The sequence below is a fragment of the Eucalyptus grandis genome, chromosome 3 (assembly GCF_016545825.1).
Source record: "Eucalyptus grandis isolate ANBG69807.140 chromosome 3, ASM1654582v1, whole genome shotgun sequence".
NCBI classification, from domain to species: Eukaryota; Viridiplantae; Streptophyta; class Magnoliopsida; order Myrtales; family Myrtaceae; genus Eucalyptus; species Eucalyptus grandis.
Window position 1 is genome coordinate 4,630,694 of NC_052614.1, and position 21,682 is coordinate 4,652,375.

A 21,682-nucleotide genomic window follows, 5' to 3' on the forward strand; every position below is an offset into this window, starting at 1 on the left:
GTTCTCCTGTAAAGTTCAGAATTTGATGCATCAAATGAGTTCTGTTGAGCTGTTCGCTGTTGTTACTCACGCTGGTAAATTAGACGCGGGACATTATGTGACTTATCTGCGTCTGAGCAATCCGTGGTACAAGTATGACTATGCTTGGATTACCCAAGTGAATGAGAACATTGTGAGAGCTGCACAAGGGTACATGATGTTCTATGTCCAGAAAATGCTTTATTATAGAGCAAGTGATAAAATGGGTGCTTCATGATAGCCTTCAGAAATTGAAATACCAGTTGCTGGTGCTGTATTATGCGTGTCTTGCGCTAAATCGCCGGGACTCGAGGTCAATATGCAGAATAAAGCGAAGAATAGTGCTGCAGTTGCTGCTTTGTCTGTGAACTAAACTTTAATGAGTTGCTGCAGCTAATTGCGGAATGCCAAACAACTCTCTTCCACCGGGGCAAACATCCATCGGAAAATAATCTGTAATTCTACTTTGGAGCTGTGCTGAGCCTAATTTTATTTGGGGTGCCTCAGCGGACGAGGGAATCGCTTAGTGGAGCCCTCGGAGTTATTTATGAGTTAACTATTTCAACTTTTTCCCCCTAATTTTTCCTGCTTGTCGAAGTATTGATGGTGGGTTGATTCTTTTTTTTTTGACATGGATCCTCGCGAAGGTTGATGCTTGGAGCTGTGGGTTCTTTCCGGTATGCTCATTCCTTGCATTCCATATTGTACTTGTATTGGGATTTTTTTAGCTTCGGAGCTTTCTTGGGGAGGCACTTCATATCAATTTCTTGAAAAGGAAATGTGAGGAATGTTATGCCGGAGATTTTGTATGTCGTACTTGTTTTGAGCAAAGAGATATCATAGTATGACTAACTACACCTTTACATTCTTGATAGTGTTCTATTGCCATCATGATTGGGTCTGAATATCAAAGTCCATAAACGCCAACCTGACTCTGGCGAAAAGAAATAGTTGTGACCTTTCAATTCAAATGCTACAGACTGAATGAAAAGCAATATGATGTATTTAACTTTATGAGCTGCATGTCAGATCGAAGAACAGAAACTTGCTTGCTGTTTTTTAAATTCTTTGAGATGTCGTTGGATCTACAGGGCAGACTTTCCGCTCTCTGGCTTTAGGCAGTTAGAACAATCTCTCTAGCTGTTAGAGCATTTGCCCAGTTGATCCTGAATATAAGTACTGAATCACCAAAGTTAAGACCAAACTACCGAATACCCCTGAAGAAGCTAGTTTTGTATGAATCGAGCCAAGTGAAACCTCACAGAATGAAGAGAAACTGAACACACATTGAGATATAGGAGAAAATATTGGGTACACATTGGTGTCATGTCATTTTTACAATAGTCCGTTTACCGTGTGACATGTATCCATAAAAGGTCCACTTGTTAGATTTTTCTCTCATTTGTTACCATTTCTTCTTTCACTGTTTTCTCTTCTTCTTCACTGGTTCTTTTATTTTCCTATCTTTTCCTTTGGCCTCTGGCTGGTTGTAGGGTCGCCCTTGCCGAGGCAAGAGGTCGACTCTCGCTATCAAGGCAAGGTTTGCTCCCTTCGGATCTAGCGAGGGTTGAGCCCTCGTTCAGATCTGGAAGCTGTGGAGGGAGGGAGTCGCCATCCATTGCCACCTCACGTCGTCGAGCTCAGCCGGCAAACTTTAGCTTTAGATTTTGGATCTAAGCTTTGTGGCGGGTTTGAGCTCAAGATGCGATCGACGGGATCTTGGGAGCTAGAGAGTATTTTGAAGAAAAAGTGTGGGCTTTGTTTTTTTTTCTCGAAGAGAAAGGAGAGAGTGTGTTGTATAATTGAAGAAAGAGGATGTAGGGGTTTCTGATAGGTGGGCCCAAATGTGACACGTGTCATGTTGTTGGGTGGATTTTTGTAAAATTGGCATGGCATCACTTGGACACCTAATATTTTCTCGAAAAATACACTGATTTAAACAGAAATGGAAAAAAGAATGTCAGATATAGTTACAACCAATGTAACAACTGCGAAGGAGTGTGCATGGTGGGAAAAGGTGATAGCTTAAACTAAACTATAAGTAAAAGAAGAAAAAGATACTTTGAACTAAACTAGTGGGCTAATGGTTAAAGATCATGCTTCTAGAATTCATCATTCATCTGGGAGTTCGCAGTCCATCCTCCTCAAGTACAATTTTTTTCCCTGAAATGTCATATCCCACATTATGGAACTGCTGAGCATTCATTCCAATCACAGTAGTCATTGGGCTTTTCCAACATCGTCATGCAGAAAATACATCGGTGATGTTTGAGAGAACAAGCTGTCTGCCTCTAATCCCAGCTTTGCACAGCCGCTAAAATGAAAAGTAAAGACAGGAAGTCCCTCAATGTCCTTGTTAACATCACCTTCAAAGCACAGTGAATTGAGAACTTCGTAGGGCTTGAACCAACTTTTCAGTTCCGTCTTCTCTCTTACTGCATTGGCAAGCTCCTCATACGCTTGTTGGATTAAAACACCACTCTCGCCTCCCGAGTCAATCATGACGCCACCTTTCCTGAAGCTGTTCGCTTGAATGCAGCTCTAGGAATATTAAGCATAAATCCTAGACTTATCCCTTGCAAAGTGACAAAGTAAAATCTTTTGTATACATCTAGGGGTGTGGAGTCACCTTCAAGGATGGCCCCTTCCCCTAAAATTAACTGGTTGTATCCATAAGAAGGATCTTTAACTTTTCCAACACAATAGGAGAATTTAGCTCCTTGTTGTGTAGCTAGAGACAACTTATTATCATTCAGTTTAAAAACTCCCATAACCGAATCGGGTTTCTCCCCACTCTCATGACTGCACTCCTAGACGACATTTGGTATGGTGAGTAGCTCTTCGTGAGAAACGTCAAATATGAGCGACTCTCTGGCAAGTATCCCTTCTGTTGGGTGGGCAACTTCATATTCTACCTCGTATTTGCAATTTTTGCGCTCGTCACATTTTGTACGATGTAAAGCCTCACAATATTCTGACAGGCATGATATATTTGTATATGTTGAGGATGTGCTAGGATCGTATATTGGGACAGAGGCTTGAGCACAATTTTTGCAAGGAATGCAACGGAGCCCGAGAAGGGTACTTCCAGTGTCCATGACTGCAAGCACTGGGTGAGATGTGTTTTCTATGTAAAACTCCACGAAGAACACGCCCGCAGGGGTTTTTGATTGTAGGTTTGCTTGAATGTTGTCGGAGCACGACGCATTTATCTTGCAGCTCTTCATCTTTTGCTCAATTGTGGCAAACTGTGCAACATAATTTTTGAGAGCGAACTTGACACATCAATGTCCATATAATTAGGGTCAAAGAATGGCGATTGGATGAAATTGTGATGGATCAGTTGCGCCACCACCCCCTTCGGCATACTACTAGTGCCAACGCCTGTTGGTCACAATAATGCTCAACATAAAGAGGAGTTCGTTAGTCAGCACAAGGAGAATTTGGCAAAGCAAAGCCATATGTGGCAGTTGAATAGTGTGGTGCTGAATGCTGGACAATCTGTGCAATTGCCGGTAGAGTCTCCCTTTAAAAAGAATAAATAGATGAAAGAGGGCTCAAGTAGGTGAGACATAAAAGGAAACTGATTGCTGAACTCAGATGATCGATAGTTTCCTTAGCAATAAAGATGCGTGAATAACCAGCCTTCGTGACAGGAAAGTTGCATGAACTCACAGAGCTGCGGCAGACCCATGTTCTCAACTAGAGCATGGAAGTAAAATTTCATAAATCCCAAGGCAACCTCTGGGTTTAATTGATTCCAAGAATTACTTACTGGCCATACCATCTGAGTATTTCCATAGCAAGATGCCCGTGTGTTGCAAGGGTCTAAGATTACATTTGTCAACGATTGATTGGAGTTATTGCAGAGTTTGATATCTCTTCTTTTTTTCTCCCGCAGTTATCTTATTCGATAAGTTAATTCTGTTTTTACCCGTTCCTCCAATCCTATCTAATCTGACATCTATTGTCTAACAGTAGCTTTTTCTCTCCTCTCTCTGACATCATATGTCAGTTGTCATTTAGTTTCTTCTACGACATTTCCCAAAGATTTCCCAAAGATTGCTTTCAAGGCTAATTTGCCTTAGGATATCTGTTGTGCTGTTTCTTTCACTTGGACTAACGAAGATCTACGTCCCACCTACAGTTCCTAGCTTTTGTGATAAAATGGCTGTGTATAGGCTAGTGGCATATCAATTTCCTGTTGTGTCCTATTACATATTTTTCCATTGTTACTTTCTTTTAGTTATGCATTCCAGAAAATTTACATGAAAACTGACTCGATGTTTTAGAGGGATCTCCGTTTTGATCTTAGTAAATCAGGCATTATGGTTCATCAACCAGAGTATGTCTTCCTCGCCAAGATAGAAATGACAGGCATGTGCCAATACAACAACTTTCCTAGTCTCATATTCGAAGTTTGATTTGCTTGAAACAGGGGTAACAGAGGAAACAGAGCATCGGTTATGGGTTTCTTCCATGTATACAGAAAGATAAGGAAATTGAATTTTCCGATTAATTCTTCTAAGAATTTACTGATACACACAAGCTGTTGATTCATTTTCTGTAGTGTCCACGCCGTTTGGGATGCAAACTGCAGAAGTAAATATAACCGTTGACTAATGCTAGAGAAAAATAAAAGTGGTTCCAAGATTTGGTTTACAAAGTGACATGCTTGCTCAACTACTCATACATGGCTTACTTGGGTAACTTAAAACAATTTTGTAAATTGGTCATGCCATACTTAACACTACTCATGGTCATTCAAGCAGAGCTCAAGCTGAAAAGCTTATGCCGAGAGGAAAAAGCCTCACCATGTGAATTTTAGGATTTATCTAATCCATTCAATGGTTTGAGAAACTGAATTGAAGATTCCCACAATTCCAGTCTTCAGTTGCATCCGACCTAGTGATAAATAGCTTATTTCAATGAAGATGCAGCCATTGTATAACCAGTTAAAATTAAAATGGGAGATATTTAGGCAATTCGGCCGAAGGGGACAAAAATAAAAAAAGAAAGGAATCCTATTTTTGTTGATTTGGCTTGTGACATCCCGATTTTCCACTTTTGTTTTCAATTGAATGAGTCGAGCTTTTCATCGACGCGCCTATAGCCTTTTTCTCTGAGTTTGCCACTCACGAGTTAACTAATCTATTAGGAGAAGCTGTTAAGGAATTTTAACGCAATAGATTTAAGAATTCGACTAGGAATCGACTGTTCGACCGTGCTAATCTGCAAGGGTCAATACGGCAATGTCAAAATCAATCAGAGATAAGAGATATGTCGATTCAATTGAGATATGTTACCAGTGTGTGGATGATTCCACCTAATTGTAAAATTCTCGTTGAACGACACTAGACTGATTATTCTGTCTTTCTGTACCCTGTGTCCGTATTTGAAATCTCGAGATTTCCACAACAACCGAGAGTCGTCAATATGTCGAAGATGTACATTGTGGCTTGAAAATAATCAACCATAGGTCAAATGCACCAAAAATTCTTAAAAGCTACATTGTAGATTAGGACGCGCTAAAGTCACGTCAGATTGAAATTAACCGCCTGATTTCATAAATTGAAAGTTCTGTCATGTCACAAGTCATTTTAGGAATGTCAAATCATCCTCAAAAGATTTTTTCTACAAACCGAGATTTTCGACAAAAAATCAAAGTTAAGCCGAGTATGTAGAAAATGGATTTTTAGACCGAAGAAACGAGCCCATGAAGACATGGGCCGGGCTAGGCAAGCGTGGGCCTTAGGCCTAGGGTGGGACAGCCCATGATGGGCCCAAAGCAAACAAGTGAGCCCATTGGGCTTAATCCACTATTCATCTTCCAAGCCCATTACTTAACCTTAAGCCCATTTGAGCCCAACTAATTCCCAAGCCCATTTCTTAGGCCTGCCCATCAATTTCGGCCCAAGGATAGATTGGTAATTTGTGCAATGTGGAAATGACTATTTTGCCCCTAAAAGTGTGTGGATAAGAGCAAAGGAAGAGAGAGAAGATGAGGTGACTTGCATGGGGATTTGGGGCTTGACTTTCTACCCTCACGTCACTCTCTCTCTCACCTCCTTTGTTCCTCTCTCGTTCGACCTCTCTCTCCTTGTTTTCCTTCTTCTCCAGTTTTGCTCTAGTAGACCTTCCTCTAAAGATCTTAGTTGATTGTTAGCTTCTCGGACGAATTAGCTCCTGTGCCACCCACCATTGTGCTCACAAGGTCTAGACTGTATGGGAGGACTTGGCCGTTTGCCGGTCGAAGCCGCCGGTTGAGCCACCGGTCGGCCAGAAGCCAGCGGTAGTCTAACCGCTTGGCCTTGTTTTGCTCCAGCTGATCTTTCTCCAAAAACCCCAGTTAAAAGTTGTCTTCCCATGTGAATCAGCCTACATTTCACCCACCATCGTCTTCAGCACATCCAATCTGTATAGTAGCACCTCGCCGCTCGCTAGAATGATTTGCCAGCCGACCCGTCCGCCAGCGAGAAGCCGCCGCTCACCGGACCGCTTGGAGTCCGCCCGATTTCGCCTTTACAACATGTTTTCTTCCATTCCGACCCTTCCTCCACCCATCCCAGCCACCAGCAACTCCCCCTTGACCCCCATGTGCCGCCGGTTGCCGACCAACCCCTCGCCGGAGCTCCGATCAGCCGCCCATCTCCGTTTCTCCTCCGGCAATCCAGTTTGTAGGTGTTTCAGTGGGAATCCGAGTTTTGTGGTTGCTATTCCAACCTCGGGACTGCCTTGGATCGTCGTGGCGATCGCCGGAGCTCGCCACCACCGTCGTACGCCGTTGTCCAAGCCCACTACAGCCACCGGTCCTCTTTCCTTGTTGTTTTAGCCGTTGGTTCCAGCTTGCTCGGTTCAAAGTAGAACCGAAAAGCCAACAAGGGCTTTGAAGCTTCCAGGCCTGTTTTAGGTCACTTCCGGGCCTTGGTTGGTGTCGCCGCTTGGAGGTTTGTCGCCGCCTTGGCGTTGTCGTCGCCGTGGACTCACCAGCTCGCAAATTCGGTGAGTTTACTTACTAAACATTGCTTAGGAGGTTAATTATGCTTAATGGGTATTTAGATTAAGCTAACTATGGTTGGGTGGTTAGATTAGTTTAGTTAATTGTTAATTAGATTAAGGGGTGTGATTAGTTTAATGGATAATTAATTAAGTCTAATTAGGTGATTAAATTAGTGTAATCTTGATTAGGCCCTTAATTAATTATATTAAATTAATTAATTATTTCGAATTTATAAATATTATTTTATTAAACTATATTAATGTAATATATTATTTATTTATTTAATTTCGTAATATATTTAATTATTTATTATTTTTCGGAAAGTAGACCGGATAATTTTTGGTGATCGAATTTCGTCTTGCCGATCGCTATGGTGTGCTCAAATTATGCATTTGATGGATGGATTGTGCAAATTGAGTGATGATTGTGAAAATATGGCTTTTATTCTGAAAATCCTGAGTGTCGGGTTTTGACATATACCAAATAGTGGGGTTTGAAAAGGAAAGGTATTAATTTTTCTGGTTTGATTTGATCGTATACCCACACACGACTATTTTCCGGGATGTTTTTAATACGAAGAAAATAGACCAGGATCACTACTTTAATTGAGGCATTTGTGTGCAATGCACGGTGTCTTGGGCCAAAATTGAGTGGTCGTGTGTTGGTTAATGAGAACCCGTTCTGGCGTTTACGCTGGACGTTACTAAATCCCTTTTCGGGTTACCCATGCATTAGGGTATCGGGTCGCAGTAGATTTTGAACCTATGCTCCCTCGAGAAAGCCGTCTATGAGACGCAACAGTGTTCAATGGGGAAGAGACGATGCCCGGCTATGCCAGTAGACAGCCGAACATGGGAGTCGGCTGTGCCTTGAGTGGCTTAATTAACAATTGGAACGTATGATTGTCTGAGTTTGATATACCTGATTATGAGACAAAACTGTGTGGCATAGTATGGGACGTGTCATAACAGTTTGAACTTATAATCGGGACCCCTGTGATTTATTGAGTTGTTGAGGCGTTTCAATTGTTATGTGCATTAATTAGATGCATTTGTGATATGAACTATGCTGACGTGCAGGAAGGAACTGAGGCGAGGTAAGTCCTCTGTTCTCATTGTGTGGTTGTGTGACTAGATCGCCATGAGGCCTATTTCCTTCCTAATAAGGGTTTAGGGAGGGGACTTGCTGAGACATTGTCTCACTGGTTATTGTATAATCATTTTCAAGTCCTTAGAAGGTGGTCGTGGAGGACCGAAGTCCCGCAGTCAGTGGAGGTGGAGTCTGAAGGATCAGCGTTTGTGTTCAACTAGTATGTTGTAGGACAATTCCTTTTTGAGAGCCAACATTCTTATAGACTTTTGACCAGACTCTTTTTGTATCTAAACCTATTATTTATAAAAGTTGGCTTTTGTGAAATGTGCCATGCTTTCCTATCCTATGCTATTTGTTGTCAGAGGTATTTGTTTCGCTTCCGCATGTGCTTTCAAAATGAATGGGTCGGCGACGCGTCCTGGGAACATCGCATTTGTATTGACCGCAGAGGGATGTGCGCGCGCTCGAGATTCAGGGCGTGACATGGCTCATTTGAGAGTTGAAGGCTGTAACTTGAGTTCATATGATTATTGAACGTTCAGGGAAATCAATTTCCAAAATGAACACATGAAATCAAAGTGAGTTCAGATAACTGTCACATGAACATGTTTCAATATGGCTAGACGATCGTCTGTGGAAATTATAACTCCTGTGCATTTTAAAGGGAGAGTTCTAATTGTAGTGAATTTGCATAATTTGGACTACCCACCATTTTCGCCAACTCAGCAAGATTCTATTTGTTGCGACAAATCAGCATGATCAAATTGACCAAAGACCGCTCTCCGTGATACAAGTAGATCCTATCCTACATTGCACACTCTGATAATTTGTTCAACATTCCAAAATACGTAAAAGAGGATCATATGTATCACCAACCCCTAATAATGGACCGTCCGAGTGGCGAGTGTGTTCGCCTTCTTCACTCCAGACCCTGCAGTCTATCAATAGGGTACTAAACTATCTCAATTATACTTGCTACTCATACCATATTCCAGAGTAGAGCAAACGAGAGCTTCTAGGTTCCTAGCTTGCCAAAACTTGTCAAATGGACGCACAATGCGTACCAAACGAAAAGCTACTGCCAAAGGCTAGCTCGCCCAACCCCCTTGGAAGATAAATAGGTACTCGCCACGAATGCTACTGTGAAGGAATCACACACATTTACACTGAGAGTGTTAAAATGGCTGATAAAATGGTTGATCAGATCAGGGCAATGGGCTTAAACAATAAAATAGAATGGTATCCTGTGATTTCTCCTAGATGGCCTGGTATGTTGCAATAATTGAGTCAAGATATCACACGATATATACTGTTACGTGGTGGAAACATATGGTCCCAATTTGGGATTGGCGATGGAACTTAGCATCTATGTTGGGCATGTGATTCACCACTCCAAATCGATTTCGGCATTTTTTTTCTCTCTTTTCGACCTTGGTCAAGTTACCTAGTACTTTGTCTAGATAACGGCAAAATCTTGGAGATACAATTATGACCTATTTCAATTTGCAAGTGCTTTGCTGCATCGTAGGAGGTAACTGTAAATTGTTTGATTGATGTCTAGATTGATATGTAATCTCACCTAACCAGAAGAGAGAAGAAGTCTAACACATCACCAGAGACTGGTTTGTTTACTTAATAAAACTCATGCATGGACTGCTTAAACAATATCACCACACATCAAGACTAATATTATGAATCAAATACAGATATTTTCGACACAGTCGAAACATGATAGTCGTGATTTTTCATTTTGAAGGCGAGCTATGCTTCTTTGAGGTGGACAAGGTATTGTTCCATGGAAAGTCCGAATATCAGGAGCTTCTTGTTTTCCAGGTGACTTCTTACCTTCCATGATCACTCTCCAATTTTACACCAGAAGTACATGTGACATAGCAATGGCTACGCTAATAGTATTTAAGATACGGATTGGATCCTAATGAATCATGAAGGTCGATGAGCTTACAAAAACTCTGCATATGTACCACCACCTCAAATAAGATTTTCTTGGGGAAGATTGTTTTAACCAATCATTAAATTTCCAAAATCAGTAAGTAGATCACATGAAACATCAGATTGGCTTCGGTTTGATACTTCCCCTGCTTAAGAAACTATTTCAACAACCAGTTAGTCGAGATTGACAGCGTCTTGGATGGTATTCTCGCTCGCGACAAGTGGAGAGATATCTTGTGGCTTTTGATATATAATTGCTTGTTCATAGTCAGCAAAGCATGGCGAAGTGGCAATTCTGGATGGTCAAGTCCAACTGACGGAGAAGGATGAGTTTGTTTACCAAGAGATGCTCACACATCTTCCCCTCTGCTCAATCCCGAACCCGAAGAAGGTGGTCTCTCTCTCTCTATTTCTTTCAGCTTCTTTTGTAATATATGGGCTCTTTAATAAAATAAAAGGAAAAGAAAGAGTTTGAAAAGTCAAAAAGGGTGGCTGAAGAGAACCGTGGAACCTTCGGCTGAGCTTTAAAAAAGAGAGAAAGAGGGAGAGAAAGAGGAGCACGAGCAGAAACAGGGAACGGAAGAAACAGGGGAGAAGAGAGAAAGAAGAGAAAGGAAAAAAAGGGAAAAATTTTGGCGCGCTCATGACCCGGACGCCTCATCAAGCCGACTCAAGTGTGTTTTGCAAGGCTGGTAAGAAATTGAAGCCTTTAATCACTTGCTTGAAGCAATTGCCGCAATTAGGGCTTGAAATTCGGATTTCTTGGGTATTTGTGTGGAGAAGCCCAATTTTTGAGTCGTTAAGCTGTAAATTTTTAGAAATGGTACTTTGGGAAGCTATAGCATCTTTCGGATCGTGATTTGAGCTTGCGGTTTGTTCGGAACGGAATTTTTAAGTTGAAGCGCAATCTGGTACTGTAGCGAACAGTGGCTTGAGTCTCTTTTTTTGTTATTTTAGGCACTGTTTTGGGGCGGCTGAGTTGGGGTTGTTGTTGTACGTTAAGAGAGCTTTCTAAAGACTATAAGACGGCTTGAAACGTAATTTTGTGGAGGAAGTTATGGCGTGACGAAGTTGGCGCATGGGTCGCGCCTAGCTGAAAATGATGGGTTTATGCTAAATTGTGAACTTTGGGACGCGTAGGTGTCGTTTATCGACTAATAGGCCTAGTATAGGCGAGTTGTTATAAGAATATCATTTTTACTCGGCTTTTTGATATTTTTTCCGTTAATTGTTAGGAATCCGAATGCATCGGTTCGTGTGAGCGTCGTAGTTGATTTTTGGCTTTCCCCAGGTGAGTGACACTATTTCTTCTTTGTATTTTAAACTCATGTTTTGAAAAACATGGTTGATTAAATACTCTATGAGTTGACAAAAAGCATATTTCGTTGCATAAAACAGGATCGAGATATTACTGACATTTTTGGTTCGAAGGGAGTTGTATTTTGACGTTAATTTGAATGGTTGTGTGAAAAAGGATTTGTGAAATTCTTTGTGAAAGAATCTTGAAATGCTTCGAAGGATGCTTTGATATTTATATATATCAAATTTTGAGTTGTGATATGATTTCTTTTCTGACGTTGGATTCTTGAATATTGTGATTGGTGATATTGCTAGTATAAACACCTAGAGGGGGGGTGAATAGGCGCACAAACAATTTATCGATATACGGAAGCAATTCTTAACAAATTGAAATACGATCAAGGTAGAAAGAGAGAAATTGGAACACAGGATTTATAGTGGTTCAGTTTTTCCAAGCCTACGTCCATTCTTCCGCTTGTGACAGCCCACCGGCTGGATTTCACTATGATCAAAAGAGTAGTTACAGCACAGACTTTGCCTTGATTCCACAGTGTAGATGTCTTGCCACACCTCCTCAAGGTCTCTCACAAATATAGACTCTCTTTTGTATACAAGTATTCGCTCAAAGGATTTATCTAAACAAATAGGAGCTTCAGACTTTGGAATTTTTCTATCACGCACTACTCAAACAACTAAGAACGTCTTCCTTATATACTCCTTTATGCCATCATACCCGTTGGCACTTTCCAAAGGAATTCCTCCAATCTACCCGTTGGACGGAATCAATTAGGAAGATCGTTCGAGCTATTAAAGGAACGTGTTGATAGCCCATCAATCATGTTCGCCCATACAATCAGAATCTCGGTTTCCATAAGCAGAACATTCCAATAATATTTAGACAATCATCGAATCTTCAGTCATTGAATCAAACTTGATCAATCAAAGGATTACGACACGTCTTCTCCAGCCACGAGATCTTCTCCAGATGATGAGTTAAATTCTGAACAAAACATCCAGTTCGGGATAACCTTTCTTCAACGGATCGAGGCTGTCAATGAGGATAGACTTTGAGTCTTGAGTCGGCTGTCCGGGAAGTCTTCGAGACTTTAACTAACGTAGTCAGCGGACCTTCAGACTAGACTGACGGAAACGTTTTGTCAACTTCAAAACTCTTCACGAGGATTTCTCCAACAATTGGTGCTCAATGTCTCTGTGGACCCTAAAGGGTGTGTGGGTATGCGCATACTATTCTAGGATATCCCTGTGGGCCGAGCCACCGGCTAATAATATGTGGAGACTTTGCCAAGGGGGGAATCTTGGTCGTCTTGTCACGGGCGTTACGCGTGACCATGGTTAGACATTTGAGCATGAATTGGTCAATGGAGTGGACCATTGACGTGTGATTTGAGTTTGGTCGATGGAGTGGACCATCGATATGAGTTGATGAGATTAATCAATGGAATAGACCATTGATGCATGTTTTACGAGATTGACTAATGGACTTGACCATTGGTGCTTTCGATAATTGAATTATGAATTGGTATTATGATAAAGTGAGTTATGTTTGTGTTTTAAAATGTGCATAGTGATTTCTCGATCCGCTTAGAAGAAATGTGTTACTCACTGAGCCGTGGTAGCTCACTCCTCTCATCTACTTGTTTTTCAGGTTCTTCAGCGAGTCACGAATAGGCGTGAGCGTTCGTTTGTGGAGGACTTTTGTGGTGGAAATTTTGGGTATGGCTTATGCATAGTTCATAAGTTTATAAGTTAGTCTTTGTAGAAGGTTTATGTTTTGATGTTTGTGGATTATAGATATACTCGATATTGTAACCAATTGTCCCTTTTTGTCAAATATATATATATGTGGATGTATATATGTTGATATCGGGTTGAAATTTTGGTTACGTTGAGGCTGCGTCCTTTGGTAAAAGGACGGCCGTGTCATGCCCCTTCTTCTTGTAGATCAGGGTGTGACATTTGTTGGTATCAGAGCTTAGGTTTTGATTTGTTTAGGTAGATGTGGGACGATGTGAGATTGTGTGATAGATTTTTTTTAATGCTTTAGCCTTTTAGATATTAAGTTGTAGCTCCGTTCTTGGATTTAGGTGATCATGCGTGACTCGGAGACACTTGCTTCGCTTCGTAGAAATAGTAAAGGCAAGCAAGTTGTAGCCCCTGATGCTAGAGACACACCTCAAGCTTCTGGAGGTGCGTCTCTAAGGAGGAGACGGGAGGATCGGCGTGATGAAAGTCCTAACTTGCATGAAGTCAAGGAAGTTAACCAACGGTCGTTTCCCCCAAGTGACTTTGAGCAAGCTATGATTCATTGGTATCGTCAAGCAAAGGAATTAAGTGGAGATGGAGCAACTGGCTCATACACCTTTGTGCAATTCAGAAAGGCGAAACCACCCACTTATGATGGGAAAGCTGATCCTCTTGCAGCTGAGTAGTGGACTAGAAAGATTGAAGGGATCTTTGAAGCTGAAGGTGTTCCCGAAGATAAGAAGGTTATTTTTGCTTCTCGATACTTAGAAGGCGAGGTAGAGCATTGGTGGGAGGGAATGAGGCCAGCTCTCGGAGATAGCGGTGGTGCTATAGCTTGGGAGGACTTTAAGCAGGCTTTCAATGCCCAATTCTTCCCAATGTCATTTCAGACAAAAATGAAGAGTGATTTTATACACATATCTCAAGGCGACTCCATGGTTTTGGAGTATGCAGCCCGCTTTAATCAGATGAGTAGATTTGCTGAGCAATATGTGTCTAATGAGCAAGATAAAGCTGATCACTTTCAGAGGGGGCTCCGGTATGAAATTGGTTCGGCACTCACACCTCTAGCATTGACATCTTATAAAGACGTGCTGGAACGAGCGATCAGAGTGGAACAAAAGATTTTGGAGCGAGATGTGCAAGGCGTACCTCAGCATAAGAAGTTGAGATTCACTGACTATCAAGATAACGGCGTCGGTGGCAGCGGAAAGAGGAAAGCTTTTAATCAGCCAAGAAAGCCCAGAATTCAGAATAATCCAGGCCCTTGTACTACATGTGGGAAACGACATACCGGTCCTTGTTACCGCAAGAGAGGAACATGTTTCACTTGTGGAAAAATGGGACATATGGCACGTGATTGTCCAACACAGAAGAATGCCCCTGGAGATAGTAGAGTATGTTTTGTATGTGGACAACCTGGACATCGAGCCTATAATTGTTCTATGAGGAAGACCGCACCTCCAGTTGATAAGCCACAAGAAGGCCAACAAAGGCAAAGGATGACTGGGAAAGTTTTTACGATGACAGGAGAGGATGCAGCGGCTTCTAATACAGTTGTTGCAGGTAATATTTCTATTGCCTCACAACTTGCTTATGCATTGTTTGATCCCGGTGCCACGCATTCCTTTACTTCCATTGACTTTGCAAGGAAAATTGATATGTTGCCCGAGCTTCTAAATTATGAATTGTGTATCGATACTCCCACTGGTGATTTCTTGATTGCTAATCGTGTGTTCAAGAATTGTTTGTTGCGAATTGATGATGTACCATTGCTTGTGGATTTGGTGGAGTTAGATATACGAGATTTCGATGTTATTCTAGGGATGGATTGGTTATCAAAATATCATGCCACTGTCGATTGTTGTTCAAAGAAAGTTATTTTTCGACCTCCAAATCAACCAGAATTCTCTTTTTCGGGAAGTTATGAAGGCACTTTTCCAAGGTTAATTTCAGCTATGCAAGCAAGAAAGCTTTTGAGAAATGGTTGTTACGGTTATTTGGCTTGTGTAAAAGATACAAGTAAGGAGCCGGTAAAGCTAGAAAATGTTCATGTTGTCAGAGAATTTCTTGATGTATTTCCTGAAGATTTACCTGGCTTGCCTCCTAATAGAGAGATAGAGTTTTGCATCGATTTAATGCCTGGTACAACACCCATCTCTAAGACCCCATATCGGATGGCACCTTCTGAATTGAGTGAATTGAAGACTCAACTGCAAGAGCTTTTGAATAAGGGTTTTATTAGGCCTAGTGTATCGCCTTGGGGAGCTCCTGTTCTATTTGTGAAGAAGAAAGACGGTAGTATGCGACTTTGCATAGATTATCGAGAACTTAACAAGGTGACGATTAAAAATAAATATCCTTTACCTCGGATAGATGATTTATTTGATCAACTTCAAGGGGCTCAAGTATTTTCTAAGATCGATCTTCGTTCTGGGTATCATCAGTTGAAGATAAAAGTTGATGATGTGCCAAAGACCGCTTTCAGAATAAGGTATGGGCATTATGAATTCCTTGTCATGCCTTTTGGGTTAACGAATGCACCTGCGGCTTTCATGGATTTGATGAACAGGGTATTCAGGCAATTTCTTGATAGATTTATTGTGGTATTCATCGATGATATTTTGGTGTATTCGAGGAGTTTGGGAGAACATGAACAACACTTGAGAGTTGTTTTACAAACTTTGCGTGAAAAGAAGTTGTATGCTAAATTTAGTAAGTGTGCCTTCTAGCTTGATCATATAGAATTCCTGGGTCATGTAATATCAAAGGATGGTATCTCAGTTGATCCAAAGAAAGTTGAAGCAGTTGTTCAATGGAACCGCCCTACCAATGTCACAGAGGTAAGAAGTTTTCTTGGGCTGGCAGGTTATTACAGGAGATTTATAGAAGGGTTTTCAAAAATTGCCAGTCCACTTACTCGCCTAACTCAGAAGGGAGTTAAATTTGTGTGGTCAGATCAATGTGAATGTAGTTTCCAAGAGTTGAAGAGGCGATTGGTGTCAGCTCCTATATTAACTTTGCCTTCAGGAATTGGTGGCTTTACAGTTTATTGCGATGCATCTAAGGAAGGTTTAGGTTGTGTTCTTATTCAAGATGGTAAAGTTGTGGCATATGCCTCTAGACAGTTGAAGGCTCATGAGAAGAACTATCCTACTCACGATCTAGAGTTGGCGGCAGTTGTGTTTGCATTAAAAATATGGCGGCACTACTTGTATGGTGAAAAATGTGAAGTCTTTACCGATCACAAGAGTTTGAAATATATTTTTACTCAAAAAGAACTTAACATGAGGCAGAGGAGATGGCTAGAACTTTTGAAGGATTATGATTTATCCATCAATTACCATCCAGGTAAAGCTAATGTGGTAGCCGATGCCTTGAGTCGCAAATCCTCTGGAAATATGGCAGCATTGCTCACTTCTCAAAAGCCTATTCTTGAAGATATGAGAAAGCTGGACCTGGAGGTTTTGGTCCATCGGCTTGGTGTTCAATTAGCTAATCTTCGAGTACAACCGACATTGGTTGACAGAATCAAGGCTAAACAAAATAAAGATCCTCAATTGGAGAAGATTAAAGAAGGTGTAGAAGCTGGGAAACAAGATGACTTTAGTATCCATGTAGATGGGTCATTGAGATTTCGTGGTCGATTATGTGTTCCCAATGATTCAGAATTGAAAAAGGAGATATTACAAGAAGCTCATAGCACTAGATTCTCGATTCATCCGGGGAGCACCAAGATGTACAGGGATTTGAGAGGAAATTTTTGGTGGATCAATATGAAGAAAGATATTGTGAAGTTTGTCGACCAATGCCTAGTTTGCCAGCAAGTGAAAATTGAGTATCAGAAACCAGGTGGCCAGCTACACCCACTTGAAGTACCTAAATGGAAGTGGGAGCATATTACCATGGATTTCATCGTCGGCTTATCGAGGACGCCTAGTGGTAAGAATGCCATATGGGTGATTGTTGATCGATTGACTAAATCTGCATACTTTTTGTCTTATCGATTTGGTCTTTCACTTGAAGACATGGCGAAGCGATACGTCAATGAGATAGTGAGACTTCATGGAGTTCCAGTGAGTATTGTTTCCGATAGAGATCCCAGGTTTGTGTCCAACTTTGGAAGAGTTTGCAAGGGCGTTAGGTACTCAACCAACTTTAGCACAGCTTTTCATCCACAAACGGATGGCCAGTCAGAAAGAACTATTCAGACATTAGAGGATATGCTACGATCTTGCGTTATTGACTTTGGTGGTTTGTGGGATGAACATTTACACTTGGCAGAGTTTTCATATAATAACATCTATCATTCTAGTATTAAAATGGCTCCTTTTGAAGCTTTATATGGGCGTAAATGTAGAACTCCTGTTTGCTGGGATGATGTTGGTGAGAAAAGATTAACCGGCCCTGAATTCATACAACAATCAGAAGAGAAAATCAGACTCATTCGTGAGCGTTTGAAAACAGCACAAAGCCGTCAGAAAAGTTATGCGGACCTTAAGAGGCGCAAAGTAGAATTTAATGTAGGAGACCATGTATTCTTAAAGGTTTCTCCTATGAAAGGCGTCATGAGATTTGGCACGCATGGTAAATTAAGCCCAAGGTACGTGGGACCATTTTTGATATTAGAAAAGATTGGTGAAGTTGCTTATAAGCTAGCTTTACCTCTAGCTTTACCTCCAGCATTATCCGGAGTCCATAATGTGTTTCATGTATCCTTATTACGGAAATATGTGCCAAATCCTGATCACGTATTGGATTTTACACCATTGAAGTTGAGAGAAAACTTAACGTACGAAGAGCAGCCCATTCGTATTATCGATAAAAAGGATCAAGTGTTGCAACGACGCACTATTCCTTATGTGAAGATCCAATGGCAAAATCACACGGAGAGAGAGGCCACTTGGGAACTCGAGGAAGAGGCAAGGCGCAAATACCCTCGCTTGTTTCATGATTGAGGTGCCTGTAAATTTCGAGGACGAAATTTTTTTTAGGAGGGGAGAATGTAATATATGGGCTCTTTAATAAAATAAAAGGAAAAGAAAGAGTTTGAAAAGTCAAAAAAGGGAGGCTGAAGAGAACCGTGGAACCTTCGGCTGAGCTTTAAAAAGAGAGAAAGAGGGAGAGAAAGAGGAGCACGAGCAGAAACAGGGAACGGAAGAAACGGGGAGAAGAGAGAAAGAAGAGAAAGGAAAAAAAAGGGAAAAATTTTGCGCGCTCGTGACCCGGACGCCTCATCAAGCCGACTCAAGTGTGTTTTGCAAGGTCGGTAAGAAATTGAAGCCTTTAATCACTTGCTTGAAGCAATTGCCGCAATTAGGGCTTGAAATTCGGATTTCTTGGGTATTTGTGTGGAGAAGCCCAATTTTGAGTCGTTAAGCTGTAAATTTTTTAGAAATGGTACTTTGGGATGTTGTGAAGCTATAGCATCTTTCGGATCGTGATTTGAGCTTGCGGTTTGTTCGGAACGGAATTTTTAAGTTGGAGGCGCAATCTGGTACTGTAGCGAACAGTGGCTTCGAGTCTCTTTTTTTGTTATTTTAGGTACTGTTTTGGGGCGGCTGAGTTGGGGCTGTTGTTGTACGTTAAGAGAGCTTTCTAAAGACTATAAGACGGCTTGAAACGTAATTTTGTGGAGGAAGTTATGGCGTGACGAAGTTGGCGCATGGGTCGCGCCTAGCTGAAAATGATGGGTTTATGCTAAATTGTGAACTTTTGGGACGCGTAGGTGTCGTTTATCGACTAATAGGCCTAATATAGGCGAGTCGTTATAAGAATATCATTTTTACTCGGCTTTTTGATATTTTTTCCGTTAATTGTTAGGAATCCGAATGCGTCGGTTCGTGTGAGCGTCGTAGTTGATTTTTGGCTTTCCCCAGGTGAGTGACACTATTTCTTCTTTGTATTTTAAACTCATTTTTTGAGAAACATGGTTGATTAAATACTCTATGAGTTGACAAAAAGCATATTTCGTTGCATAAAACATGATCGAGATATTGCGACATTTTGGTTCGAAGGGAGTGGTATTTTGACGTTAATTTGAATGGTTGTGTGAAAAAGGATTTGTGAAATTCTTTGTGAAAGAATCTTGAAATGCTTCGAAGGATGCTTTGATATTTATATATATATCAAATTTTGAGTTGTGATATGATTTCTTTTCTGACGTTGGATTACTGAATATTGTGATTGGTGCTCAATGTCTCTGTGGACCCTAAAGGGTGTGTGGGTATACGCATACTATTCTAGGATATCCTTGTGGGCCGAGCCACCGGCTAATAATATGTGGAGACCTTGCCAAGGGGGGAATCTTGGTCGTCTTGTCACAGGCGTTACGCGTGACCATGGTTAGACATTTGAGCATGAATTGGTCAATGGAGTGGACCATTGACGTGTGATTTGAGTTTGGTCGATGGAGTGGACCATTGATATGAGTTGATGAGATTAATCAATGGAATAAACCATTGATGCATGTTTTACGAGATTGACTAATGGACTTGACCATTGGTGCTTTCGATAATTGAATTATGAATTGGTATTATGATAAAGTGAGTTATGTTTGTGTTTTAAAATGTGCATAGTGATTTCTCGATTCGCTTAGAAGAAATGTGTTACTCACTGAGCCGTGGTAGCTCACTCCTCTCATCTACTTGTTTTTCAGGTTCTACTCGAATAGGCGTGAGCGTTCGTTTGGGGAGGACTTTTGTGGTGGAAATTTTGGGTATGGCTTATGCATAGTTCATAAGTTTATAAGTTAGTCTTTGTAGAAGGTTTATGTTTTGATGTTTGTGGATTATAGATATACTCTGATATTGTAACCAATTGTCCCTTTTTGTCAAATATATATATGTGGATGTATATATGTTGATATCGGGTTGAAATTTTGGTTACGTTGAGGCTGCGTCCTTTGGTAAAAGGACGGCCGTGTCATGCCCCTTCTTCTTGTAGATCGGGGTGTGACATCTTTCATCTTTGAAGTTCTGATGCTGTTAAAGTGCTCACTCGACATTTTTATAGGTGCTGCTTGTTGGTGGGGAGATGGAGGTATTCTGAGGGAAATATCTCGTCACTCATCCGTGGAACAAATTGATATATGCGAACTCGACCAAACATTGATTGACGTAGGCGAAGTTAAACTACGAAAACCTTCCAAAATTTCAGGCTTGAGCCTCTCATTGTTCATGAATTCTAAGGTTCGGGAGGACCATAGTTTATCCATATGCTTCTTGTGCCCTGTTGCAGGTTTACAAGCAATTCTTCCCTGAAATAGCAGTTGGGTTCGAGGATCCGCGAGTGAATGTCTACATTAACGATGGTATATGTTTTCTTCTATAGTCCTTACTCTTTGATAAATATAAATAAGTTGTGCGAGATTATTTAATTTAACATACTTTAATTTCGACATCGCAGGAGTTGCTTTCTTGAAGGCTGTTCCTGAAGGAACTTATGATGTGATCATTTTGTATGCATTTGCGTGCATGGGTATTGTTGAGTGCCTATAAGTTATAACCTCCCCCACCCTCTTTGAAATCTAGTATGCCTCCAATTAATTGAATAACTTAGCAGCGTAACAGAAATCTCATAGGTTGGTAGGTCATACATCTACTTATTTCAAATAATTCGCAACATTCGAACACCTCCAAGAGAAGGAGTACTTGCTAATCATTCGTAAAAAAATTCAGGAGCTACTGCAATTGAACTAGCGAATAAAGAGTTCTTGGAATTGGTGGCTCAGGCGCTCCTTCCTGGAGGCGTCATGTCCACTCCAGCAGACAGCTTTTGGCTGGACAACTTCGTACTGGAAGATACAATCGCAGAATGTCATCAAATCTTCAAGGGCTCAGTGAGATATGCTTGGTGTATAATTCCTTCCTACTCAAGGTATCAAATCAAACTATTACCGAGTGTCTATGCAATCTTTTTTTTTTTTTTCAAGTTTATGACAAGGAGAATGAATTTTTGACTTTTTTTTTTTTTCCATTAGCGGGACTATTGGATTACGGGCCGACAGTCAGCTTCCAGAAACCTGTCAATCCTCTGGATACCCAGAACAATGGGGTGGCTAAAGGGCCTCCTAAGTTCTTCAACTCTTAGGTAAAAAGGATGAAAGATGTTACCCATTATGTGAATTGAAACTTTGATGTCTTGCTAATGCAAACGTCTTTGCCTCCTATTGTGCCAGATCCATGCTGTTGCTTTCTCGATGCCATCTTTGGGGAAGAAGGGGGATCGCACCAAATTCTGATAAAAGGATTTTGCTCAGCTTATAGCTGATTAAAGATGGAGAAACAAGATCCTTATCATTTGTGCTAACTTTTTTCTTCGACTTTTTCTTTTTCCTATTGTCCATCATTTCTCAATCATCAACTGTAATACCCAGCGTGGCCATATTGAATTACAAATAAGCATCACATAGTTCTACATCAATCGTCTACAATCGTCAATTGCCGATAGACATTGAGCTATCATTTTGCTTAATTAGAGGTCGTTGCCCATTCTGCTCTAAGTTACTGAGCCCATTTGCCCAGGTTCCTCAGTCATACATGCGCAAAGAGACTTGGA

At 41.1% G+C, this 21,682-nt stretch overlaps 1 pseudogene; it reads left to right on the plus strand.

The window, feature by feature from the left end:
- The first annotated feature begins 9,290 nt into the window (after positions 1–9,290).
- Positions 9,291–21,214, plus strand: LOC120291568 (annotated as a pseudogene).
- The last annotated feature ends 468 nt before the right edge of the window (positions 21,215–21,682 follow it).